The 27991-nt window shown below is 43.8% G+C and overlaps 1 protein-coding gene and 1 long non-coding RNA gene across 2 annotated transcripts in view; both read left to right on the top strand.

Annotated features, from left to right (window-relative positions):
• The window catches only part of KCNAB1 (potassium voltage-gated channel subfamily A regulatory beta subunit 1), a 214543-nt gene that overhangs the window by 42854 nt on the left and 143698 nt on the right, over positions 1–27991 (top strand). The window lies entirely within an intron of this gene.
• LOC138794916 (uncharacterized) lies at positions 518–27876 on the top strand. The gene is made up of 4 exons (XR_011363527.1): positions 518–597; positions 23765–23953; positions 25605–25801; positions 27665–27876. It is a non-coding gene; the product is annotated as an uncharacterized lncRNA (long non-coding RNA).

The following is a 27991-nucleotide window of genomic DNA, read 5'->3' as shown; positions in this document are numbered from 1 at the left end:
GTCTGCTTTTTACAGCAATTTTGCACAAATCAGAGCAAAACCGCAACCAGGAAACAATTCAGGAACATTAAAGAACATACTGAAGGACCTTAACGTGTGACTATCATGTCACCACAGGTCCTGTACAGTCTGCACTATGGAGGAGAAATACTAAAGCTATAGGAATACTAAAGAAAATGGCAAAAATGCAACAAAAACACCAAGTGTGAATGCAACTTTTTACTTAGAATGGGGTTGATTATTAAGCTTTCAAATAGTAAGATTATCTTTGTTGCCCTTAGCAACCAATCAAAGCTTAGCTTTCATGTTCCTAGAGCTGAGCTGTGATTGGTTGCTATGGGTCTCTTCCTATAAGATAGCACAAAAAAAAATGCTTACTGTCCTTTGTAGCCCATAGCAACCAATCAGAGCTTCCCTTTCACTTTACCAGGGCAAATAATATGTTGAAAGCTGAGCTGTGATTGGTTGCTATGGGTCTCTTACTATAAGACAGCATAATAAATTTCCCTTACTGTCCTTAGTAGCCCATAGCAACCAATCAAAGCTTCCCTTTCACTTTACCAGAGCAAATTATATGTGAAAGCTGAGCTGTGATGGGTTAGTATCTGGAAACAAGGACACTGTGTGATAAATCTTCAGAGACCCCACCAGTTGTGTTTGTCTGGGCAGAGTATACTCCGACAACCAGTGGGAGAGAGAAGAGCGGGAGAAGGAGAGTGACCAGCAGGGGGAGCTCTTGTGTGCTGGCCTTGTTTGTTGTAGTTCCCCTTTCCTCCTCACCTCAGACAATAATGGCTTGTACTGCAGAGCGGCCATTTTTGGGGGAGCAGATCTGACAGGTATAGTGTAAGAGAGGTGGGGTATGTGTTTATATTGTCCCACATTATGATTTTTACACACTTACACCCTTGAGACTCCTTACTCTAATGTATATAGTGACATATAAAATTCTGGACTATAATAAATCCCCCCCTCCCCCCATGTCTATTATCTTATAACAAGTACACATTTTTGACAAAAAACATTTATTTAACTTTTTAAATAATTTGCTGTCAGTGGTAGGGATGCCCCTCGAAACGTGGTGTGGTGAAGGTGGCGGAGAAGCCGCTGAGCACTTCCTTGGAGATGATAGAGATGCATCTTCTCAGCTCCTCTGTACTGGTGAAGCATCTTAGAAGCAGTCTGATGGTCTGTAGGAAGCAGATCAGCATCCTGCTGGTGGTGTTGATCCAGCTCAATGTCTCATGTCTTAGTTAGGGTGGATTCACACTGCGTTTTTGCAATCCGTTTAACGGATCCGGTTTTCTTAAAGGACAAAAAAATAGTGTCAGTAACGTTTTTGTGTCCGTCAAAAAAAGGGTCTGTTTTTTTTAATAATGGAAATCAATGGAAAAACGGATCAATACAGATGCACACAAATGCATCAATTTTTTGCAATACTTTTTTCATCCGTTTTTTGCAAAAAACGGATGAAAAAAACAGTTTGCAAAAACGCAGTGTGAACCCAGCTTTACTATTCAGGAGCACCAGATTTTTTTTTTTAATCTGCTCTGCACAGGGGGTGGGGGTGGGGGGAGAGGAGAAGGGGCCATCTATAAGGGGGGGGGGAGAAGAAGGGGCCATCTATAGGGGGGAGAGGAGAAGGGGCCATCTATACGGGGGAGGAGAGGAGGAGAAGGGGCCATCTATAAGGGGGAGGAGGAGGAGAAGGGGCCATCTATAAGGGGAGGGGGGAGAGGAGAAGGGGCCATCTATAAGGGGGGGAGGAGAAGGGGCCATCTATAAGGGGGGAGAAGAGGAGAAAGGGCCATCTATAGGGGGAGAGAGGAGAAGGGGCCATCTATAAGGGGGGAGAGGAGAAGGGGCCATCTATAAGAGGGGGAGGAGAAGAGAAGGTGCCATCTATAAGGTGGGGGGAGAAAAGGAGAAGGGGCCATCTATAAGGGGGGGAGAAGAGGAGAAGTTGCCATTTTTAAGGAGGGGAAGAAGAGGAGAAGGGGCCATCTATAAGGAGGGGGAGAAGAGGAGAAGGGGCCATCTATAAGGAGGGGGGAAAGAGGAGAAGGGGCCATCTATAAGGGGGGAGAAGGGGCCATCTATAAAGGGGGAGAAGAGAACAAGGGGCCATCTATAAGGGGGGGAGGAGAAGGGGCCATCTATAAGGGGGGAGAAGCCATTTATGGGGGGGAAGAGGAGAAGGGGCCATCTATAAGGGGGGGGGGGAGAAGAGGAGAAGGGGCCATCTATAAGGAGGGGGAGAAGAGGAGAAGGGGCCATCTATAAGGAGGGGGGAAAGAGGAGAAGGGGCCATCTATAAGGGGGGAGAAGGGGCCATCTATAAAGGGGGAGAAGAGAACAAGGGGCCATCTATAAGGTGGGGAGGAGAAGGGGCCATCTATAAGGGGGGAGAAGCCATTTATGGGGGGGAAGAGGAGAAGGGGCCATCTATAAGGGGGGGAGGCCATATATAAGGGAGGAAGAAGGGGGCATCTATAAGGGAGGGGGGAGAGGGGGCCATCTATAAGGGGGGGAGAAGGGGCCATCTATAAGGGGGGGGAAGGGGCCATCTAAAAGGGAGGGGGAAGAGGGGGCATCTATAAGGCGGGGAAAACATAGAGGGAGAAGGGGCCATCTATAAGGGGGGTATAGGGGGCCATCTATAAGGGGGGGCAAGATAGGGGGAGAGGGGGCCATCTCTATGGGGGGCAACATAGGGGGAGAGGGGTCCATCTACAAGGGGACAACATAGGGGGGAGGGAACCTATAAGGGGACAACATAGAGGAGAGGGAGACAACATAGGGTGAGAGGGGGACTATAAGGGGACAACATTAGGGAAGAGGGGGACATCTATAAGGGGACAATATAGGGGAGAGGGGGCCATCCATAAGGTGACAACATAGGGGGAGAGGAAGCCATCTCTAAGAGGACAACATAGGAGGGTCCATCTATAAGGGGGCGGCAACATAGGGGTCCATCTATAAGGGGACAACATGGGGGGATCTATAAGGGGACAGCATGGGGGGGGGGTCATCTATAAGGGGGGAAACATAGGGGGCCATCTATAAAGAGGGGCTACAGAGAGGAGGGCCATATACTATAAGGGGATCACATAGAGTCAGCCTACCCACTAAACGAAGGTGTAAAGGGGACAATACAGATGTGCAGTGTGTAGAGAGATGAGGATGGTGCCAGCATGAGGAGCCTCATAAGTCTGTCTGGCAGATTCTGTGGATTCGTGGCTCGGAGAAGTTCTAATGGCCCAGGGCAGATGGAGAAGAAAATGAAAAGAGAAGAAATTTGATCAGAGAAGACGTCCCCTGTGAGTCACCTGATGTAACTGCACTGTAATGTACAGTATATGGTGTACAGAACCTGTGTAGAGCTGCGTCCACCTCTATATGACTGTATGAGGTGATCTGTATTCAGTGGATGTTATTCAGTAGCAGTGGTGACATTAGTCAGTATGTGGTGGTATTAGTCAGTATGCAGTGATACTAGTCAGTATGCGGTGGTGTTAGTCAGTATGTGGTGACATTAGTCAGTATGTGGTGGTATTAGTCAGTATGCAGTGACATAAGTCAGTGTGTGGTGACATTAATCCAAGAAAGATTCATGGACCAGCGTGTGCAGGTGAAGACATCAGACGTGTTTATTGGAAAGACCCATAAGAACATGGACACATCGATCACTTCTCACAGAACGTCAATGCGTTTCTGGCGCATGCGCGCCCTTGATCACGACAAAGATAGGTAACATAGTGCACACATATATACACGTAGCCCATCCCCCCAAGTGGGGAAATGGCTCACGTGTTGACAATAAAATGTTCTTAATAAGCATTCATTGTAACTAGTTACAAATACATTTAAAAGCATTGCTGTATAAATTCACTCAAAGGACTGTACATAGATGTTAGGGGCTTGTTAAATTTTAATAATATAGATGCAATTCACGGCGCTGGTTCAACCCGTTGGGGGCACATGTTTCTAAATGATACATCCAAAAAGCTTCTCTTTCTTGCAATTTAACCCTTCTGTCCCCACCCCTCTATGGACGCTGAACTTGTTCAATAGCCATGACTTTCATATTGTCTACCTTACCCTCATGGGCCTCGGCAAAATGTCGCGATGCACCAGAGAGATTGCGTGAGTTGCTGTGTCCCGCATCATAAATATGTTCCAGGACACGGGTTCGTAGCTGTCTCGTGGTGCACCCCACGTACTGTACATTGCATTCCGCACAGCTTATGGTGTACACCATATAAGAGCTTTTACAGTTTAGAAAAGTTTTTATTTCATGCTTGTTGGCATTTTTGTTATCTGTGAAATGTTTACTTTGGTTTGCATATTTGCATATGCTGCAGCTCCCGCATCTATAATATCCTTTACAGGATAGCCATGTTCTCGCTGATGTGTTGGATCTAGGAACCGATGCTTTTTGGATGTATCATTTAGAAACATGTGCCCCCAACGGGTTGAACCAGCGCCGTGAATTGCATCTATATTATTAAAATTTAACAAGCCCCTAACATCTATGTACAGTCCTTTGAGTGAATTTATACAGCAATGCTTTTAAATGTATTTGTAACTAGTTACAATGAATGCTTATTAAGAACATTTTATTGTCAACACGTGAGCCATTTCCCCACTTGGGGGGATGGGCTACGTGTATATATGTGTGCACTATGTTACCTATCTTTGTCGTGATCAAGGGCGCGCATGCGCCAGAAACGCGTTGACGTTCTGTGAGAAGTGATCGATGTGTCCATGTTCTTATGGGTCTTTCCAATTAACACGTCTGATGTCTTCACCTGCACACACTGGTCCATGAATCTTTCTTGGAATACTTACAGCACCTGCTTGAGTGCCGGACCGTGCGAGGCAGACTAGCGACCGAGCGGAGCTGGCGTTCTATACACTTCACAGTGGTGACATTAATACCACCACATACTGACTATTGTCACCACACACTGACTAATACCACCACACACTGACTAACACCACAACATACTGACTAACACCACCAGATACTGATTAGTCAGTAAGCGGTGGTATTAGTCAGTATGTGGTGGTATTAGTAAGTATGCGGTGGTATTAGTCAGTATGCGGTGGTATTAGTCAGTATCTGGTGGTATTAGTCAGTATGCGGTGGTATTAGTCAGTATGCGGTGGTATTAGTCAGTATCTGGTGGTATTAGTCAGTATGCGGTGGTATTAGTCAGTATGCGGTGGTGGTATTAAACTCAGCACAGTGACCGGGGCCGGAAGCAGTCTGTCTCTGTACACTGTGTAGTGGTGATGACCTGTAACTGCAGCACAGCTACACAGTACAGAGACAGAAGCTTCTGACCCTATTTACTGTGTTATTATCTGTAATTCCAGTCATGGCCGTGATGATATAACATGTAGCCATGCTGCACTCACAACATCGTCTCATAACTTTTCACCACACGGCAAGTGGGCCTGTGTACTCTGAAATGCCAGGGCTGATTTTCAGTCCCAGTTTGGCCCTGTGTGGAGCCCCTTAGGACAGAGAGTCCGGGTCTCTTCTTTACTAAGGCCCTGGGATGATATTACTAATTATGTCACTTACTTGATGTCACTGCTTGTTGTATTCTGATGTCATGAGCAAGCCTTAACAGGTTGTCAGAGCATGATGGAAGTTGTTGTTTCAGGTTAGGGCACATTGTGCTGCAGTCTTAGCCATGTCACCCACTATACAATATCACAATGTAAAATAGGCTTTTATGGCCTCTCAGAATGATGTAGGGCGATTTCAGACATGAAGGATATGTTGCAGATTTTTACAGCCCAATACATGTGACTAGCAGTTGTACAACCGAGTCCAGGGGCATAGCTAAAGGTCAATGGGCCCTGGTGCTAAATTTTAGCTTGGGCCCTCCATCAATATCATTGATACACAATATATTGAACATCAGAACATACATGTGCATCTTTTATGTGCTGAGGAATATTTGGAACATACTAATAGTTACTGATTTCAAACAGAATGAAATAATATAAAAGCTCATCATACTGAAAACAGTTATTTTTATGTTAGCGCCTAACATTCACATAAGGACATGAACCAAATATCTTTCCAATAGATTCATTTAGTTAGAGAGGGAACAGGCCTAACATATACCTTGGGGACACTTTAAGCAGTAATCTGTAAGAAATGGTCATATTTTTGAGCATCTTTCTTGTGCTTCTTAGGCTACGAGTGAAAAGAAATTGCCTCAATGCTATACGTCCCTTTGTCTATGAAGATTTCTTATACAATGAAGACCTGTCTCATTGAGAATGTTCTTTCTTGTTTTATTAGCTGTAAGGAGCAACAATTAGTCGTACCCTGTCTAGCTTGCGGTGATTTTTTCATTCAATTGTGCACTCCATGTACCATTAAAATTAATGTCACATAAGATTAATTGTGGTTACGAGGATTTTGAATGAAATTTAATGTGCCTCTAGGGGAATGTAGCTAGAACAGGCAGCCTATAAAGCACACAACTATAAAAGTGAAAACATAGCTGACAGGTACTACATATAGGCCGCACAATACCCTGATGTCCTATGGATTTCCGTTATTCCTGCATACTCATTAATAGCACATACAATTACTTCCTTTCTGATGCTTTTGTTTTAATAGTTGTAACTTTTTTGATGACAAGACAACTATAAACAAGTGCCATTGAAATAAATGACAATCTTTTATGTACAAAATGACTTTTGCTTTGCATTTTGGGTAAGCTGCATAGTTTTATGATTTTGACATCAGCTTCTATAATGCTTTATAGTACCGATTAGATGTGTAAAAACACAGATAAATCAAGCTGCTGAATCCCACATGAGCTAGTAATATTTATTAACTTTTTTTCTGAATGCCTCAATGTCTGTCTAATGTCTTTGTGAACATTTTTTTTCTCTGTAGATTGAAATGTGATATCCCTCTAATGTTAGTCCTTCTTTATTGTTCCCCCATATGTATACTTATAGTTAGAGATGAGCAAAGCGAATCTGGTGAATCAAGATACGCTCCGAACCACACTGTCAATTCGCTTTGTTCTGCGAAGCAAATATTGCGAAGTTCACAAAAAAAAATGGCGGCTGCACATGCTGTCTGGAGCGTCACTGGGTGGGAGAAACGGATTAATCACAACGCCTAATGCTCGTCCAATCAGCTGCAGGCCCCTCTGTGATGGCAGCACCTCCCCCTCTATATAAGGTGATTTGTAAACAGAGGTGGCCAGTCGGCTGTGTGTGGAGGAGAGAGCAGGATCACAGCAGGCAGTTAGAGCAGAGCAGTGAGAGACTAACAGAGTGATATAGGGACAGAAAGGAAAGGATAGGAGAGAACCGGAGAGCTGATTTTTGGTGATGTCAGCACCTCCCTCCCCCTCTTAGGTGATTTGTTAACGGAGGTGGCCAGTTGGCTCTGTGGAGAAGAGAGCAGGATTGCAGTTAGAGCAGAGCAGGGATAGAACAATATAGGGACAGAGAGGACAAAATGGCGGAATTAAGATGACTGGCTGATTGACAATTGTGATTCTCAGATTTTTGACACTCTAACAACAACATGCTTTAACAAATTTGCCCTTCTATTATAGCCCCAGCAGGGCCGGCGTTAGGGGGGGCAATTGCCCAGGGCCCCCACATTATGTGTCAGGGGCAGGACCGCACAGACAGTGTCTTGCAGCGTCTGGGAGTGATCCCTGGCTAGAGCTAATGGCTGCTATCAAGGGTCACACAGACGCTGTGCTCCCGGTGTGTTATGTGGCGGTCACACTATGGCAGTAATGTTGGTCTTTATATAGTTTGTATATAGAGTCATTATGCGGTGGTCACTCTATGGCGGTAACATTAGTCTGTATGTACTGTAGTGTGTATATAGAGTCATTATGCTGTGGTCACTCTAAAGCAGTAATATTAGTCTGTATAGAGTGCGTTTTTCGGCCATTACGCGGTGGTCATCCAGTGGTGATGTTATTGGTCTTTACATGTGTGCGTTTTATTCCGTAACAGTATGGCGGTAATATTGGTCTGTGTATATAGTGTGTATGTAGAGTCATTACATGGTGGTCACTCTATGGTGGTAATATTGGTCTGTATATAGAGTCATTATGCGGTGGTCATGCAGTGGTGATATTATTGGTATTTACATGTGTGCGTTTTCTTCCGTTTCAGTATGGAGGTAATATTTGGTCCTGATATAACAATATTTTTTTTAAAAAACAATCCATATAAATAGTTTTTGTCTTTTGCATCTAATAGTGTGAGTCTTTTACGACACTAGCAGCAGTCCTGGCATGTAACCTTCTGAACTGACTGACTGTGACTAAGGTCCCTAATACATGGCCCAATACTTGCCTGAATAAGGCTGATATTGCTCCATGTAATAAGGAGAATGATCAGCTGAAGAGCCGATCATCGGATGATCGTTGTCTTTTGACAAGTTTAAAAATATTGCTACATTAGCTGATAATTGTGTCTTTAAAATAATAAAACTATTACTTACCTTACCTATATTTCCAACAAAAAAAACGCTGAATTTATATAGCAAACAAATCTTTATTGATTACATATAAAAACATGATTGTTAAAAAGAGAACCAAACATTAACAAGAACGGTGGCTATCCCAGAGACAGTAACAAAAGATTCCAATTATAATCACATATTCTGAAAATCCCTGGCAAAGAAATATGTAAACCGGCAGACAGTAAATGTTAAATATCCATTAGGACATCATGTATTGTAATAACCAATAAAGTGCTAGTGCATACCAAACATCATGACTTCTATATTAGCTGACTATATGCTCAAATAATGCCCTATAGTAACCAACCCCACGATTTCCTAGAGATACAGCAGGAGTATACCTTTGAGAAGATTTTAGTGGTACGCCACCACCCACTAAAATCTTCTCAAAGGTATACTCCTACTGTATCTCTAGGAAATCGTGGGGTTGGTTACTATAGGGCATTATTTGAGCATATAGTCAGCTAATATAGTAGTCATGATGTTTGGTATGCACTAGCACTGTATTGGTTATCACAATACATGATGTCCTGCTCAATGGATATTTAACATTTACTGTCTGCCCGTTTACATATTTCTTTGCCAGGGATTTTCAGACTATGTGAGTATAATAGGAATCTTTTGTTACTGCCTTCGGGATAGCAACCGTTCTTGTTAATGTTTTTTTTGTTTTTTTTTAACAATCATGTTTTTATATGTAATCAATAAAGATTTGTTTGCTATATAATTTCAGTGTTTTTATCTGTTGGAAATTTTTGCTTTGCTGTAGTAGTGTGATAGCCTAATGCATTAAGCAGGGGCGTAGCTAGGGGTTCAGCCTAGGGGGGGGCGAGAGAGTCTCAGTGGGCCCCCAACCGATTATGTTACCCATAGGGAACCTCAATAGATGACAATGCTTTCCGAATAATAAAGGGTATTTTCTACTTCATTATTCATAGTGAACAGGGACTGAGACCAGTGGGAAAGACTTTCTACATTTCACATATATAACTATGTAAAAATTACAGGGGTTATCCAGGATTGAAAAACGTAGCTGCCTTTTTCCAGAAACAGCACCACTCTCCTCCAAAGCTTGGATGTGGTAGTGCAGCTTAGTTCCACTAAAAGACAATGGAACCAAGTTGTAATACCACACACAACATAGAGGAAGCTGTGGTGCTGTTTCTGTTTTCTAATTAGCCATCCATCCGTTCTATCTCTTTATCTCATATTTATCTGTCTAATATCTATTGGGCAGCATGAGGACTACACCATAGCTGATGGTCAGTGACACCCGAAGGGCATACCCGCAGTACCAATAGAGCAAATGTATAGTACAAATGCTGGGTAATAACAATAAATAGTCCCATGCAGTCTAAGGCAACTATACTAAATAACCGATATACAAAAAAGCCAGACTACTGCAACATAACTAAATGGAATAATGACTTTACTAATTCATAAAAACAATACATGACAATACATTAAATATATAGTAGAAATCAGCCATGATAGTAATGGTGTACAGGGTATATGAGAGCAGACAACTTATGCCTCCATGTAGTATTTGGACCCAATTTTAGCCCTCATATAGTTCGTAGGGTTCCTCTGTGCTCTCATATAATAAAAAGGCCACATCTATACCCTAACACGGTAGATTATCCCCCCTTGTTCCTCCATAGATATACCCTCCCTGTGCACCCCCATATAGTAGTCAGGCCCCTCTGTACCTTCATATTGAAATGCAGCTTCTCTGTGCACCCATATAGCAGTTAGGCCTCTGTGCCCCAATATAGTTATTATTTCCCTCAGTTTTTTTGTAGTAGTAGTCAGGACCCTCTGTGCCCTCATATAGAAGTTATACTCCCCTCTGTGCATCTATCTAGTATTTAGACCTCTCTGTACAGGCAATCCTCCCCCCCCCAAAGGTAGTATCCTTCATATATGCATCCTATCCTGCACCATCTCATGTAGGTAATCCCCCTGGTATGTATTCCCCATGCAGCCACCCCCTAACCCAGCAGTAATCTCCTTGGTAATCCTCCTGGTGGTTAGACACCCCCATTACTGTGAGTAGACTGCACCTCCAGATTAGTAACCCCCTCTTCAGTTAGCCAGCACATTCCATCCCCCATAGATGACATCCTTCCCAGAAGTTAGCCCCACCCACCTCGATAGGTCTCCTTCTTTATAACTAAGGGGAAAAAAGCCATACTTACCTCTGTGAGCGCACGAGTGACATCACCCATATCCCTCAGCTCTAAGGGAGGGAACGGCCTCTTGTGGTCACAACAGTGATTGGCAGGGTGGAGAGCCAATGCTCTCCTCCCCTTGTCAATCACCCTGCTGCATTCAACTGTATGTTCTCCTAGCATAGAAGCGCATACAGCTAAATGGTCAGACACAACATTCGGTAGCCGTTTGGGCCCCCCAGGAGCATTGGTTGCTGGCCAGGGGCCACCTACAGCCAATAGACATTTGTTAAGTCTGTCTGCAAAAGCAATAGCTTTTGCAGATAGCATTAACTGGCAAAATCTTCAGTGGGCCCCCTGCCTGTGTGGGCCCGGGAGCAGCCGCCCCCTCTGCCCCCACCAAATTACGCTACTGGCATTAAGATTATAATAGACCGATGATATACATATACAAAGTGGTCCAAAAAAATTTATCCACTGTTTAAAAGTCCATAACTTGCAAACCAATTGACGGAGTTGTCTCATATTTGGTGAAAGTGTAGCTTAAAGTCCAACTTAAAGATATCACTGTAGGTGTTCGAAATGGTCACCATTCACATCCACACACAAACGATGCCCCCGAACTGCAGCACGAACTACTGACTGCAACATGTTCAGTTCGATATTAGCACATGAATATACGATGGATTCTCGAAGTTCATCCAATGTGCGTGGCTTTTGTCGATAAACAACGTCCTTTAGTGTTCCTCACAGGTAAAAGTCCAGAGGAGTTAAGTCTGGGGAACGTGGTGGATACTCCACAGCACCTCTACGGCCTATCCATCTTCCTGGTAGATTTTCGTAGAGATACGCCCTAACACGATGTTGGTAGTGGGCTGGGGCACCATCTTGTTGAAAGTAAAATCTTCCGTCTCCATACAGGTCTCGGATGGCAGGTAAAATGGATGTCTGAAGCTTATGAAGGTACACCTCACAGGTAACTGTGCCGTCAAAGAAGATCGTTGTTTGTGTACATCTTTAACCCAGCCTTCGGCTTCAAATTTGTTTCGAATGCAACGAATCGTTAAACGTGTCGGTGGCTCTGTTTGATACTCATTTCGCCATTGCCGTTGAACCTCATTGATGTTTTCGTACTTAAAATACCACTTCAAAACTGACTTCCTTTCATCGAACGTAAGCCTTGCGCCAGACATGTTTACTCGAGTAACTAGGTGCAACTACGAACACAACACTATCCGGCGACTGTCATCTGACAAAACAATACAACGCTTGTGTGGTGACTGCCGGAACTACAAACTAGTACACTACCAAATATGAGACAATTCCGTCAATTAGTTTGCAAGTTATGGACTTTTAAACAGTGGATACATTTTTTTGGACCACTCCCTGACCAGGGAGTTGCATGCAGACAGAAGTGTGGATATACTTACCTTTTACTTTACCTATTACGTTCCCAGTGTCCTCAGGCCTTGTCTGTGGGATTCCCTGGTCAGCACAGCTGCAGCTCTCACTTCTGGTCCCATCACTGAAGTAACAGGCCCTCAGCCCATCATTGGCCTGGTGGTGTCCTGTCTCTGCCAGTGATTGGCCTGTTACTTCAGAGAGGGGACCAGAAGTGAGAGCTGCAGCTGCGCTGACCAGAGTGTCGCACAGACAAGGCCTGAGGACACTGAGGAACATGATGAGCTAAGTAATAGCTTTATTATTTACTATATGAAGCAAGGGATGCACGGACATAATCGAGCTGTCTAATAGGTTCTGTAAGCAAGATCGGCTAGATTGGCACTAACTTAAACAGAATATCTGACCGTGTAATACCCGAACCCGACACGAGCAGCGAGTACCGCTGACAAAAGTGTATGGGGACCTTAAATTGTTTCTAAAATATTTTAAGCATTTGGGGCCCCACCTTCAACTTTGTCCAGGGACATATTTAGTCTAAAACCAGCCCTGAGTCCCAGTATTGTAACTACTATAGTTTTGGCTGTTTGAAATTCATTAAGTTTCGATTTGCGGATCATAACGAGTTTGACCAAAAATTTGGGAAGGTCAGGAAATAAATTTCCGGCTGCTTCGCTCATCTCTTTTTACAGACCAGGCAGTGGGGAAGAGAGGACTGATTTGAATCAATGGAAAAGGAAAGGGGGAGCACTGGTCTTATCATTGAGGAAAGAAAGGGCCCACGCTGTGAGACTTCTACTAGGACCACTGCTGTGACCACTTATGAAAACAAGTCAATGCTGTCATTCTTAAGAAAAGAAAAAAGGAAGCCCTGTTGTGGAAACGGACCCCTTCACTAAATATTTATAGAAGAGGTGGGCTTACTGAAGCTATTAGGGAAGAGGGGTCTGCTAAGGTAGAGGTGGAGGCCATACCACAACGCCTACCTACCATAGAATGGTTAATGTCCTGGTCAGTATGTATTGTCAATGTCACCAATGTGGTGAACTATCATACAGTGTTAATGTATTTATATGTGTCATATATAAAAACATAGAAGATTGTTAAAGGGCTAAATAAGGTTAAGGAAGATTTTATTAAGTAACTGAAACAAAAACAATAGGGTATAGACTAAGGAGCAAATCCTTGGAGCAAACTTCCAGCTAGTTGGTAGGTCTACAGTAAGTGAATGCAAACCTGGGATAAACTATTGTAACATAATAAGCAAAGAAACTGATATAAGGGTAGACTAGATGGACCAGGGAGGCTTTTTGTACGCTTTACCAGCACTTTAGCAATCACACATTTGCTCTTGTTTCTATATATAACATTACTTAAAAAAACTAGGTTCAGATTGGCTAATATTATTAGCTTATGTAATGTTTTTTTTTTTTTCATTTTACCTTGGTCAGTGATCACGTAATAGTTGGCTATAATGAAGATATTAGTTTATATAATGTTTTTTTTTTTACCTTGACCCAGTCAATGCTCACATAAGAGTCTTTATTAAACAATTGGCCTTGGATTTTCTTGCACAAATTCTGTATCTGAATTTATGTACTTGCTAAGTTAAATGTCAGGAAAACCTTATGATCAGGCATACTTTATTATGTATTTGTCGGTATTGCTCTCTTCAGCCTGAGATGTTAAATAATACTTGTGTTGTGTGGCAGACAAAAAATATATCTTACTGTTAATCTTCCTGGGTCAATTTCCTATCTTATGGCTATGTTCACACAACCTTTTTAAGCTCCGTTTAAAATAACGTCTGTCATTTTGAGGCTAAAATAACGGACGTTATTTAGCAGCCTGGCCTTCCCTTAGTGCAATGACTGGTGTTTACATTATTCTAGTTTGGAGTTACTAATTGGCCTTTGGGTGTGGCTCAATTGAAAGGTCCATTGAATTTAACCCCTCAACGACCGCGGGCGTAAGTGTACGCCCCCAAAACCCGTGCCTTAACGCAAACGGGCGTACATTTACGCCCGCGGTTTCCCTAATCGCTGCGTGTACACACGCAGCGATCGGGGAAGATGGCCTGCTATAATGTATAGCAGGCCATCCCTGCTTGTCGGCACGGGGGGTGATTAACCCCTCCCGTGCTGACGATCGCCGCTATTGGCTGATCAATTCAGATCAGCCAATGGCGGCGATCTGCAGCTTTCCGGGTCATCGGTGACCCGATGGCCCGGAAAGCAATGGCGGTCGGTGCTGTCCGAGGACGGCACCGACCGCCATTACTGTTAAAAGTAATGGTGGCCACGGTGCCACGTCCCGATCGCCGGGACCGGCCGGCCGATCACGGCGATATAAGTACCCCATGAAAGGGTTAAATACCTGCTGTGGACACCTCAGCTAGGTAGCTGAGGTGTCCAGAGCAGGTATTGACCCATACTCACCGGATCCAGCGTCCCGATCGCGTCTTCCGGGTTCCGATCACGTCCTCGTCTTCGTTGGCGTCTTCGTCTTTTACCGGCGGTCCCCATCGGCAATTATCGGCTCCAGCGTCGTCAAACTTCGGCTTTTTCCGGAATTTGCATTCTACTGCCCCCTAGCGGCTGATAAGTGTATATAATACACATATCAGTAGCTATAGGGTTGAAGAAAGGTTGTTTTTTTTTGTTTTTTATTTTCCGCACCCTATCGCCGCTGAGTGCTGATCAGCATCGCACGTAAGTGCGCCGCTGATCAGCAACTCCTCCTTTTTGGCGCAGAGTGTTTTTTTCCTATATCCTACAGCCACGGTCTGCTTATAAGTGCCGCACATAAGTTTCTTGGCATATTTTTTTTTTATACTTAATGTTAAAAAAACATGTAAAAAACACTATTACACAACACGGAATAAAGTTTTACACTACACCACTACACATTTACATACCCCATATACCAATCCCCGTATAACGATGGTCCCCAGGGTATTTTCGGTGTCGGACGCATACGCTATTATTGCCTCCGACACCGAAACAGCCAGTGAGGATGAATGGGGGGATCCTTCGTTCCTCCATTCATCCTCATCCTCATCACCCCCCATCCTCGGAGTTAGTGGGGAGATCGTTGGGGACCTGATCTTCCCACTGCTGGATAAAGGTTACCACCTGTACGGGGATAACTTTTATACCAGCACCCCCTCTTCCGGTCCCTCGCTGCCTGAGCTACTGTAGCTTGCGGCACGATCCGAAGATATCAGAAGCAGTAATAGAGCCCTAATATTTAGCAGCCATGGAGTGGACCCAGCACTTCTGGATATGTAGGACCCTGTATCGCACCAGGACAACATTTTCCAGGTGACGTCCCCACACTGGAAAACAGGAGACCCCAGAAGAAGTGCAGAGTGTGGCGTAACAGGGGGATCAGGAAGGACACCATTTTCCAGTGTGACGCCTGTCCTGATCACCCCGGTCTCTGCATACTGGATCGCTTCAAGGCGTACCACACGTCATTGGGGTTCTACATTTTCTAAATTCTGTCCCTTTTTCCTATTTCAGGGGTCACGTTGATCCAGGAATTATTCTGATTGCCATTATGGAGTCAGGAAGGAATTTTTCCCAGTGATGAGGCTACTGTCGTCTGCCTCACAAGGGTTTTTTGCCTTCCTCTGGATCAACACAGGTTGAATTTGATGGGCACCTGTCATTTTCAACCTTATAAACTAATAATTGGCCTAATACCCCCAAATAAATTAATAATTGTCCCTTTTCCCCAGCTAAATAGGTATGGCCGCCATTCCCATTAGAGGATGCCATGATGCAATTACAAAGCCTCTGTGCGGCCAGGACAGTAGAAACCCCCCACAAGTGACCCCATTCTGAAAACTACACCCCATAAGGAATCTAACAAGGGGGGCAGTGGGGATATGACCCCCTGGTGACGGCCACATTTTGGACGTGAAAATGAAAAAAATTGTATTTTTTATTTTCACGGCACATGTTCTACATATGTGCCTGTTACCAGTGGGGTCCATATACTCACTGCACCCCTTGTTAGATTCCTTATGGGGTGTAGTTTCCAGAATGGGGTCACTTGTGGGGGGTTTCTACTGTGCTGGCAGCACAGGAGCTTTGTAATTGCGACATGGCCTCCATCCTCCATTCCAGCCTCTAAATGGCGCTCTGTCCCTTTGATGGCTTGCTCTGTGCCCATATGGCACATTATGTCCACATGTGGGGTATTTTCGTACTCAGGGGAAATTACCCTACACGCTTTGTGTTTATTTTCTTTTTTAGCCCCTTGTGGAAATGGAAAAAAATCAAGGCTAGACCAACATTTAGTGTAATTTGTTTTAAATTTTTACTCTAAATAATTAATCTTGTCTTGATTTTTTCATTTTCACAAGGGGCTAAAAAATAAAATTTCCCCTGAGTACGGAAATACCCCACATGTGGACATAAAGCGCCATGTGGGTGCAGGGTAAGCCTCCAAAGGGAAGGAGCACCATTTGGTTTTTTGAGGCTGGATTTGGCTGGAATGGATTTTGAGGGGCCATGTTGCATTTAACCCCTTGCCTCCGGTGGCGGAGAGCATGGGTGTTTCATTCATTTTTTTATTTCCATCGCTGCGAACAAACATCGTTTGTTCGCAGCGATGGGGGCGGCCATCTTGGATGTGATGGCCGCCCGGGGATCGGCCACTAGGAGGGGGGGGGCTGATCTGGGGTCTGATTTATACTTATTTCATCTCCCCCCACCGTGGATTCACGAAGGGGGGAGATGAAATGCAGCGGCGGCGCCGGTAATGGCCGGTACTGGCGGATCGCCGCTATAACGGAAATAGCGGCGATCCGCCAGTACCGGGGGGGGGGCACGGAACAGCCAGGGGGGCATCAGTAGTGGCGGCGGGAGGAGGCAACATGCCACAGCCCCCTCCCGCCGCCCGATCGCCGCAATTGTTCTTATCTCCCCATAGACGCTGCGGTCGCATTGACCGCGGCGTCTATGGGGTTAACTGCCCGGGGGGAGCGCGGCTCCCCTTCGGGCAGAGGCAGCGGGAGGATGCGGTGTGATACTGCCTCCTCCCGCTGCCAGATCTCACCTAGGGACAGCGGGGGGAGGCAGGGAAAGCATGACGTTTGGGAAACGTCATGTTGCGGGAACTACCTGCTTTACATGACGTTTCCCAAACGTCATTTTGCGGCAAGGGGTTAAAAGGCCTCTGTGTTGCCAAGACAGTTGAAACCCCCCACAAGTAACCCCATTAACTACACCCCTCAAGGAATGTAACAAGGGGTGTAGTCAGCATATGGACCCCACTGGTGACGGGCACAAATGTGGAACAATGTGGCGTGAAAATGAAATATTACATTTTTTACACTATAATGTTGGTCTAGCCTTGAATTTATCATTTTCACAAGGGGTTAAAAGAGAAAAAAACACACAAAATGTTTAGAGCAATTTCCCCCGAGTCCGTAAATACCCCACATGTGGACATAAAGCGCCATGTGGGTGCAGGGCAAGCCTCTCAAGGGAAGGAGCGCCATTTGGATTTTGGAGGTTGAATTTGGCTAGAATGGATGATGAACGCCATGTTGCATTTACAGAGCCCTCATGCTGCCAAGACAGTGGAAACCCCCCACAAGTGACCCCATTCTGGAAACTGCACCCCTCAGGGAATCTAACAAGGGGTGCAGTGAGGATATGGACCCCTTGATGATGGGCACATTTGTGCCGTGAAAGTGAAAAAATTTAAATTTTCACTTTCACGTCACATTGTTCCACATTTGTGCCCGTCACCAGTGGGGTCCATATGCTCACTGCACCCCTTGTTAGATTCCTTGAGGGGTGTAATTTCCAGAATGCGGTCACTTGTGGGGGGGTTCCAGTGTTTTGGCAGCACGAGGGCTCTGTAAATGCGACGTGGCCCTTGAAATCCATTCCAGTGAAATCCAGCTTCCAAAAGCCAATTGGCGCTCCTTCCCTTTGGACGCTCGTGCTGCGCCCGCCTGGCACTTTATGTCCACATGTGGGGTATTTCTGTACTCGGGAGAAACTGCGCTACATGTTTTGTGTTTTTTTTTCCTTTTATCCTTTTGTGAAAATGAAAAATTGAAGTCTAGAACAACGTTTTAGTGTAAAAAATACTTTTGTCTTTTTTCACACCATATTGTTGGGAAAATCTGTGAAGCACCTGTGGGGTCCAGATCCTCACCGCACCCCTTGTTACATTCCTTGAGGGGTGTAGTTTTCTGAATGGTGTCTTTTAAGTGGTGTTTTTTAGGTTTTGGCACCCCAGAGCCTCTGCCAAGCTGAAGTGGTACAGCCAGAAATGACCAAATATAACAGAGCCATTGAAATGCACTAGGCGCTCCCTTATATCTGAGGCTTGTGGTTGCGTCAAATAGCGCAATAGGGCCACATATGGGGTATTTCTATAAACTGCAGAAACAGGGCAATAAATATTGGGGTGCATTTCTCTGGTAATAAGTTTATAATTATGAAAAATATTGGATTACAATAAAATCTCTGCACAGAAAATAAAAATTTTCCAATTTCTTACACACTTAGCTTTTATTTCTGTGACTCCCCTAAAGGGTTAAAAAACTTTCTGGATGTGCTTTTGCAGAGTTTGGGGGGGGTGCAGTTTCTGAAATGGGGGGCTTTCTAACATACAGTCCCCTCAAATACACTTTAAACCTGAACAGGTCCCTAAAAATATCTGATTTTGAAATTTTACTGAAAATTTGGAAATTTACTGCTAATGTTTTACGCTTTCTATTGTCTAAGGGTACAAACCCACTTGACGTATTTGCTGCGTGAATCAGTCTTAAAAATAAGCAGGCAAAACGCAGGTTGGCTTTATACAATTGTTCTGCGTTAAAATACGCAATTGCGTATTTTTGAAGCGTGAAGCTACATGCGTTTTTCGCACAGGTTGTTAACAACTGATGCTTTGCTAACACAAGCTTCACGCTTCAAAAATACGCAATTGCGTATTTTAACGCAGAACAATCGTATAAAGCCAACCTGCGTTTTGCCTGCTTATTTTTAAGACTGATTCACGCAGCAAATACGTCAAGTGGGTTTGTACCCTAAAAAAAATTAAATATAGTTTAATAAATGCCGCCAACATAAAGTAGACATGTTACTTAATATATAATTTATGTGGCATAACCATTTTCTGTATAAGCAGAAAAGGTTTAAAGTTGGAAAAATGCATTTTTTTTTACAATTTTTCACGTTATTTTGGTTTTTTTCATAAAGATTCGTTATAAGTATCGACTCCAATTTACAAGAAATGTGAAGTACAATATGTCACGAGAAAACCATCTCAGAATCAGCCGGATAGGTAAAAGCATCCCGAAGTTATTAATGAATAAAGTGACACAGGTCATATTCATAAAATTTGCTCCGGTCCTTAAGGCCATTTTAGGCCCGGTCCTTAAGGGGTTAATAGTTAAAACAGAGAAAGAATGGTGACAATAGGAAAACTGTGTGTGAACAACTAATAAAAAACGTCCGCTGTTTGGAAAAGACGTCCGAAAATAATGATCATGTTCATTATTTTGACGCCCGCGGTAAAAACGTTCGTTATTCAATGCATAGTGGGCACTGAACGTCCATCTTCCCATTAACTTCAATGCATTGCCATTGCAGTCAGTTAAATCGCGGCAAAAATGGACATTATTTTAAATATCAAAATCAGACGCCTTTTTTAAAATTTTGACGTTGTGTTAACATAGCCTGAATGTTGCTGCAGCTACTTGGAGTTTTAGTGGTTAGCACTGGAAACTTGTGTTTCTGCAGCATTAGGTTGCAAAGCTTAATTCTCTCCAGAATAACGTCCAAATTTTTTGCACAGCACAAATATTCTGCTTCTATGACATATACTATTTTACTTTAGTTTGATTGTGACAGTTGTAGTCTTTAAATAAAGAACTTAATGGATCTATCTCAAAGACAGCACTGCTAAAAGACAATTTTCTATATATAATATGATATACATCACAACTGCCACATAATAATAATAATAATAATAATAATAATAATACTTCCAGGTTTTGCATAACATGTAAGTGATTATAGTGCAGTTACATCCAGAGTTTGTCACCTGGATCTCTTAGGCTCCCTACTTTTACAGCATGCTTCCTACCTAATTCCTACCCTCGAGTTCATTGAGTGCGCTCCTCCACGCATGGGCAGTTACAATGGTTACAAACACTGATGAGCGTGACATCGAGCATGGAGGAGCATCGGTTTATTTACAAGTACCAGGTGAGGCATGGCCCCTTCCATTAACCTCTGATTATCCATCTACTGAACTTTTTGAATTATGAGGATTATGATATCTTGATATAGCTCAGACTTTTATTTCACTGTATTGATGTAACATTTTACACTATCTTGATTATGGAGTATGTATATATGTAACGCCTGGAGTAGTGGATCCACTGGACCGGCACCAGCGATGGCACAAACCTCACCAGGGAGCGGAGTCTAAGGGGCCGCTGGTTTTCACCAGAGCCCGCCGCAAAGCGGGATGGACTTGCTGCGGCAGACGACCCCCAGGTCGCTACCCCTGGCTTGGTTGCTGGTGACGGCAGGCGAGGCGTGGCAGGAGTAGGTACTGACAGTGGCGTGTAGGCGTACCGCAGGTGACAGGCTGAACACAGGAACAGCAGTGAGACGGGAAGCAGGAACCAGGGACTAGGAGTAGGGACTGGGTAGTGGGCAGGAAACAGGAACAAGGACTAGGGACCAGGTAGCGGACAGGTATCAGGAACAACAGGGAGCTGGGCCAAACGCTATGGGAAGCATGTAGAGGCTCCAACACAGGGGACAGGGCATGCTGGGATTTATAGGGAGTGATTGGGTGCAACTATCAATTAGGGACGGACTGGCCCTTTAAATCTGAGACAGCCGGCGCGCGCGCGCCCTAGGAGGCGGGGACGCGCGCGCCGGCCGGCACAGACGGAAGGCGGAGCGGGACGAGGTGAGGCGCCCCCCGGGGCCGAACAGACCGCAGCGCCGGGTCCCTGCACCAGGACCCCGGCAGCTGCCTGGGCAGGATGGCGGTCGCGGCGGCGGCCCGGAGCACGGGACGCCGCCGCGGCCATGACAATATATTACAGATCAGTGTTTTTATATATTGTTTACACTATTATGATGTCACTGATTATGGGCTGAGCTTATGGACTTTAAATACCAGCCCTTTCCTTCACTTGAGTGATGTGTTGCTTGAAAAAGGTTTCATTAAGAAACTGGAACGTTGTATTGCACATGATGGGAGAATTTACTTCTTTATTCACTATTTCCACTAGTGCCGCCTCATCGCTGTTGCTTTGTAATTCCTACACTCTATATGAGTGTGTCCCAACTGGGGGCATCCCTTGTACGAAAAAAAGTCTAAAATGCAATGCATATTACCCATATATCTCTGTTAGCTTTGTAGATTACAGCACAGTCAGGGCCATTTCTAGGTAGTTTTGACTACAGGGCGAATCTTGCTAAAAGCGCCCCCCCCCCCATCCCCTCTCAAGTGATGTGGGGAGGGGGGGAGGGCGTTGTTGCTATGAAGAAGCAGTGTGTGTATTATGGCATTGAGCAGTGTTATTTAACCATTTTCAACTGAAACAAAAGAAAAATCAGTGACTCACAGGTGACGTCTTCTTTGATCTGAGGCGTCATTTTCCTTTCCCTCTCCATCTGGCCCAGGCCTCCATGATGATTTCTTGCAGCTACAATTCGTCTCTTCTGAACCTGCCAGACAAACATCTTAGGCTCCACACTTTTACAACAACTTCCCTTTTTTATGACGGCTGTGCTCTGCCCCATAGTAATAACCCCCCCTCCCGTGCTGTCCCTATAATATCCCCTGTGCTGTCTCTATAGAAATAATCTTCCCTGTGGTCTTCCCCATAGTAATAATCCCCCCCTGTGCTGTTCTCATAGTAATAATCCCCCCTGTGCTCTGTCCCCATAGTAATAATCCCCCCTGTGCTGCCCTCATAGTAATAATCCCCACTGTGCTCTACCCATAGTAATAACCCCCCTGTGCTTTTCCCAATAGTAAACCCCCCCCCCATGTTCTGCCCCATAGTAATAATCCCACCTTCCATGTTCTGCTCCATAGTAATAATCCCCCTACAATATTCTGCCCCATAGTAAACCCCCCCATGTTCTGCCCATAGTATTAATTCCCCCTCCCATGTTCTGCCCCATAGTAAACCCCCCCATGTTCTGCCCCATAGTATTAATTCCCCCTCCCATGTTCTGCCCCATAGTAATAATCCCCCCTCCCATGTTCTGCCATATAATAATAATCCCTCCTCCCATGATCTGCCATATAGTAATAATCCTCCCTCCCATGTTTTGCCATATAGTAATAATCTCCCCCCCCCTTGTTCTGCTCCTTATGAAGTTACACCCTTCATTGCCGATCACAACACAAAAAAAACCAAACCATTATACTCACCTTCTTGCATACAGCGGGTCCCTCTCTCTCTCATCAGATCTTCTCTTCTGGCCTGCAAGGAACCGCTCCTGCCTCCCCGCCCAGCGGCCGCATGATCTGCCTCCCCCAACCACAGCTCCTCCCTTCCCAGCCGCCGGCCACATTATCAGCCTCCCCCGCCCGACCGCTGCTCCTGCCTCTCCGCGTGCCGGCCGCATGATCTGCGCAGATCGCCGGACTGCAGCTCCTCCCCGGCCCATGACCTGACATCAGGCTGCCGCCCCCGAACACATCTTCTCTATCCTCAAGCAGGCGAATGACGTCATATCACGGCGCCTGCTGGAGGATAGATAAGATGTGTTCGGGGGCGGCGGCCTGCTGTCAGGTGATGGGCCGGGGAGGAGCTGAAGTCCGGCGATCTGCGCAGATCATGCGGCCGGCACGCGGGGCAGCAGGAGCTGCGGTCGGGCGGGGGAGGCTGATAATGTGGCCGGCAGGGGCGTGCGCAGCTAGGTGAGGTCTGGGAAGGTGCCACCAGCACCCCCTAGCTGTCGGCGCCCCGTGCGGTCGCCCGACCCGCCCGCCACTAGAAACGGCCCTGAGTACAGTCCTATTCAGTAAATTACAGATGATGTCTTTGTTGATTGGAATTTTCCTTTCCTTCTCCATTCAGCCCAGACCCCAACGATGATTTCTTCCAGCCGCGGTTCATTTCAACAGAACCTGCCAGACAAACATCTAAGGCTCCACACTTTTACAGCAATTATTTTTTAGTTTTCCCCACTTATAAGGTCCCAAACAGTAGTAGCTCTGCTGTCTAGTGTCATGCATAGTAAGTAAAGCGAGTAGCTATGTGGGTGAGTGGGGAGAGACAGGTCAGTTGTCATGAAGTAACCCAATACAGCCAGTACACAGTCTATGTAGATGTCTGATACTGTCTCTTTTTTATTGTATATACACCTGCTCTGTTGAACACATGAATGGTGGGGGTGCCAGGTGTTGGACCTCTACCGATCTGATATTAATGGTCTACCCTGAGAATGCTCCATCAATCAGAAAGTCCCAGAACATCACTTTAATTATTTTGTACAAAGTTCATGACTATAGATCGTATGAGTGGCTTCTTTTGGTAACTAAGCAACTGGTATTTTTTGCACATCATAGTCATTAAACGTTAACCTTCCAGTTCTATAACATAGGGAATGATATAGATTTTCCTATGGCCCTGTTACAGGCTCCAAGACTAGACCGAGAGAACTAGTGAATGCTCCTGGATGGTAAAGTAGTTCTGTCCTCATGATCTCCTAATTCCTTCACATCTTGTTTTAAATTATAAGCTGAAAATCGACAAGGACGTTTTCTGAATATTCCTATCTTTAACCATTGCTTCCCGCTGAACGATATACGTCACATCCATAGGCTGGTAACTATAACCTGCCATTTTTAAAAGACTGCTGCTTTACCTTTTGCTGGTCACCCGAAAGGCATTGAGCAATATGATTGTAATGATTACAGGTTGTCATGGCATCCAACAGTGTAATCCAACTAACAATGTGTTTCTGATAAGAAAAAAAAAAAGATTTTTTTTTTTTTAATTGTGGGATCAACTTTTCAAGAATTAAATTATATATATATTTTAACATAATTTTAACAGCCTGTATAATAAAGTTAATATTAGAGATGAGCAGATTTACAGTATTAACAGTTATCAATTTTGAACAAATACTATCTTTCCATCTTCACTTTCTGTTCAAGTTCCATGGTCACCTACCCCTCCCCTAACATACGCTACACACACTGGGAGGAATTTACTATTCCTAATACATCCCATTATTGTCCTCTCTATCATTAACGTTTGGAACATGCCACAAATAACGTACACTGTTTGGGCTACACCGTTACTGTATGTTGTATATAGGATTGTATGAGGAATTTACATCACTTGGATTTACCAACGAACATGCACCACAAAAAAATACAAAATACAATGCACAATGCAGTTGCCATTTTGGACACTCAAATAGTAAATTCTCCCCGCTGTCTTTACTAAGCCCTAGTGGAAAACATAGTAATAGTTTTAGGTTAGATGGAAGGTAGCTGGTAAATATAATTATATTTTATTATAAGGTGTAAGTTTTGCCTTTAATACTATCCCTATGATGTTGATACTAAAATGTACACTCCCTACTGCCAAACTGTCCTTCGCTCTTGAATAATGAATATGTACTGAACTGTACTGTAGACATATCCATCCTATTGCTGACTATCTAAAGTCTTTGGTTTGTGGCATGAATGGGAAATTCATCACACACTCCTTTCAATAAATTGACTGATAAACCAGTTCATCTTCACCTACAGCGCATCTCCCATTTCTTCCCCTATTGACATTGCTACATAAATTCGTCATCTGTTTACTTCTTGTCTCAGCTATTCAGATTTTTCATTAAGCACAATGTCTCTTCTTCAGCCTATTGATCTTTCTAATAGGTATATTGCTTTCCTACTACACCAGCTGCCTGTTTCATATAGAATTAAAGTAATTGATACATTTCTTTATCAAGCCTCCCACCTTCCTCCCTATATTTTACCATAACACTCACACTTCTTTCATCTGGCAATGACCTACAGAACAATGGCATCATTTTTTCTCTTTCCCACCCGTAAGACGTTTCTTGTGCTACATCTATATTTTAGAATTCTCTATTTTATGGCATAAGGAAATTAAATGGTTGCATTTAACAAGATCTCCCATTTTTAACTGTTCTGTGCGGTATCCAAAGAGAAGGGGACAAACAAATCACGTTTGATGTAGACATTGATGGAGAGAGGTTTTCAGTGCTCCTACAATGATAAACATGCTAAATAAAACCTATTTTGTAAACATCGTCCTAGATGCCATCGAATTTAGAGCAAGTCATTGTTGCAGAGGGATATTTATTTTAGAACTATAGTTTCTTAATGCTCTTTGTATTTGGTAAATTTGCTTGAAAGTTGGATTGCACATTTGATCTGCAAAGTGCTCCTATGCATCACATAGCTAAACACCTCTAATTATCTCTTCTTCTTCATAACAGCTTGGGGGAAGCATCCCACGTTAAAGATACCACGTACCAGACAGATGATAAAATGCTATGTAATTATGCTCTGTAGAAAGAAACTTCCTATATTACAGATCTTTGCCTGAAAACAATCTATTTGGAACTTGGAACTTTCATGAAATAATTAAAAAAAAAACCCTCCTGCATTCTGTCCCCATGGAAACAGTTTCTAGGTAAACATAATGGGTTTCGTTTAGTAGCTGTATGTTGCTATCCACCCTTAGACGTGTTGTGAAAATGACTTTGTTCTTGCCATACTTCGGTGAGATGAAGAAATCATCTGTCTTACTAGTTTATCTGAAATCCTAATTTGTGTCCATGTATATAGTAATTAATGGACAAATATTTTATTCAGCAGTGATTGTCTCTTAATACTGTACATGTTATTCCATCTCCATACAGAGTAAAAGTTTGATAAATGTATTCCTCATGAAAAATACATGACATGTCAGTATAGTTTATAAAAGCTTTATGCGGGGGTGTAGCTATATAATGGGTGCCAAAGTGGCATTTGTGCCTATACGAAAGATACTGTTCCTAAATCAGAGGATGCCAGTGTTAGGACGTATTCCCAGTTCTGTATAACACAGAATATGATGCTGGGAGCTGGGAAAGTGTTTGAATCTTTGCAGCACTGTAATGAAGCAGCGGCTGTGTCATTACAGTGCCACGAAGATTCAAACACTTTCACCGCTCCTGGCATCATATTGATACACGATGCCTTGTGGGGATAGAGGTTCCGTGTTATACGGAACGTGGGAATAAGTCCTTAAAAACTGAGCATGGTAGATGAGGATCCTTCCACTTCATGCTTCTCTATCAGAGGTTGTACAAGTACAAACCTCTGATTCCTAAAGGGCCAGTCCTGCAGATTTCTGTTGATCCCAGCCTACATTCTTCTGATCTTTGCCTGTATACTGTTGCTGAGTGAACACAGCCTGGTAGGACCCTTGCTTTGCTTGACTATAACTTTTACTTGCCAACTTTGTCTTACTTCATGATGTCAGCTGCTCACTTTTTTGTCAGTTGTTGATTATGGATACTAATCCGGGGTAGTGACCTCCTTGTAGCAGTTAAGGGTGAGGAACCGAAAACCACTGGGCTAAAATCCAAGTAAAGTCCATAGTCAAGTCAATGGCAATACTTTAGGTCCACATATTTTGGCATGGTGGCTCAATGGTTAACACCACGCAGCAAAGGACAATATCTGCAATTGTTTTTTGTATGTTGTCCCTGTGTCTGGGTCACATTCCTTTGGCTTTATTAAAAATTGATCTAGGGGCCATTTCAGACATGTATTTCTACATCTGTATTATGGCTGCACATTCCAGTCTGACCATAGGTCTGTACCCCTGAATGGCTACTGCAATAGGCAGGGGTGTCTCAAGGCACATGCTCCAGATCACAGTTAAAGGGGTAGTTCACACAAAAAACAAAATTTCTTTCAAATCAACTGGTGCCAGAAAGTGCCAGAGATTTGTAATTTACCTTGAGATTTAAAAAATCTCAAGTATTTCAGTACTTATCATCTGCTGTATATTGTGAAGGAAGTGGTGTTTTCTTTCCAATGCTCTCTGCTGACACCTCTGTCCATGGCAGGAACTGTCCAGGGCAGTAGTTAAATGCCATAGAAAACCTCCCCTGCTCTCCAGAATGGAAAGAATACCACTTTTTGCAGGACATACAGCAGCTGATAAGTACTGGAATACTTGAGATTTTTTAACAGAAGTAAATTCCAAATCTCTGGCACTTTCTGGCACCAGTTGAGTTGAGAAAGAATTTTTAGGGGGTGAGCTACCCCTTTAAAATCACGGGAACACGTCATGTTTAGTCGATGAATCTGTTAGGCTTGATTTTATTTCTTTTATTACGGTTATTACTATTCATCTCATCTCACTAAAAAATATGTTTATTTTATTCACCAACATAACCATTTAATTACCTTAAACTAAACAATCCTTTGCTGAGGGCTGATAGACTATGACAACCAGTTTGGATACAGATAGAGCTTGACAGGTTTATTTTATTGTTTTCAGGAAGAAGCATTTTGGAACTTAGTTCTCATAGTAATGACCAGGGGATAAGAATAGAGAACAATGAGAAGCAAGTAGCAGGTGGTCAAGTTACCTCTTTTCAGAAAGGATTGTAGCAGCGGAGTTGAAGCCAATGCCTGCCAATTTTACATGGTATTCCTATAGCAAGAATAAGATGTTCGAATTTCTGTAGGTATATTTTGGGCTAAACTTTTTTTTTTCTTCAAAGCAATAGAAATGGTAAATTCGCCAGTAATTTTATTTTAGAAGCTAAAATAAAAATGGATTTTTGGCAATTTAATTTGTTGTTTGCAGCTGAGGCATAAAACA

The sequence above is a fragment of the Dendropsophus ebraccatus genome, chromosome 6 (genome assembly GCF_027789765.1).
Source record: "Dendropsophus ebraccatus isolate aDenEbr1 chromosome 6, aDenEbr1.pat, whole genome shotgun sequence".
NCBI lineage: Eukaryota > Metazoa > Chordata > Amphibia > Anura > Hylidae > Dendropsophus > Dendropsophus ebraccatus.
The sequence above is the reverse complement of the archived record's forward strand: the minus strand, read 5'-3'. Positions and strand labels throughout refer to the sequence as shown.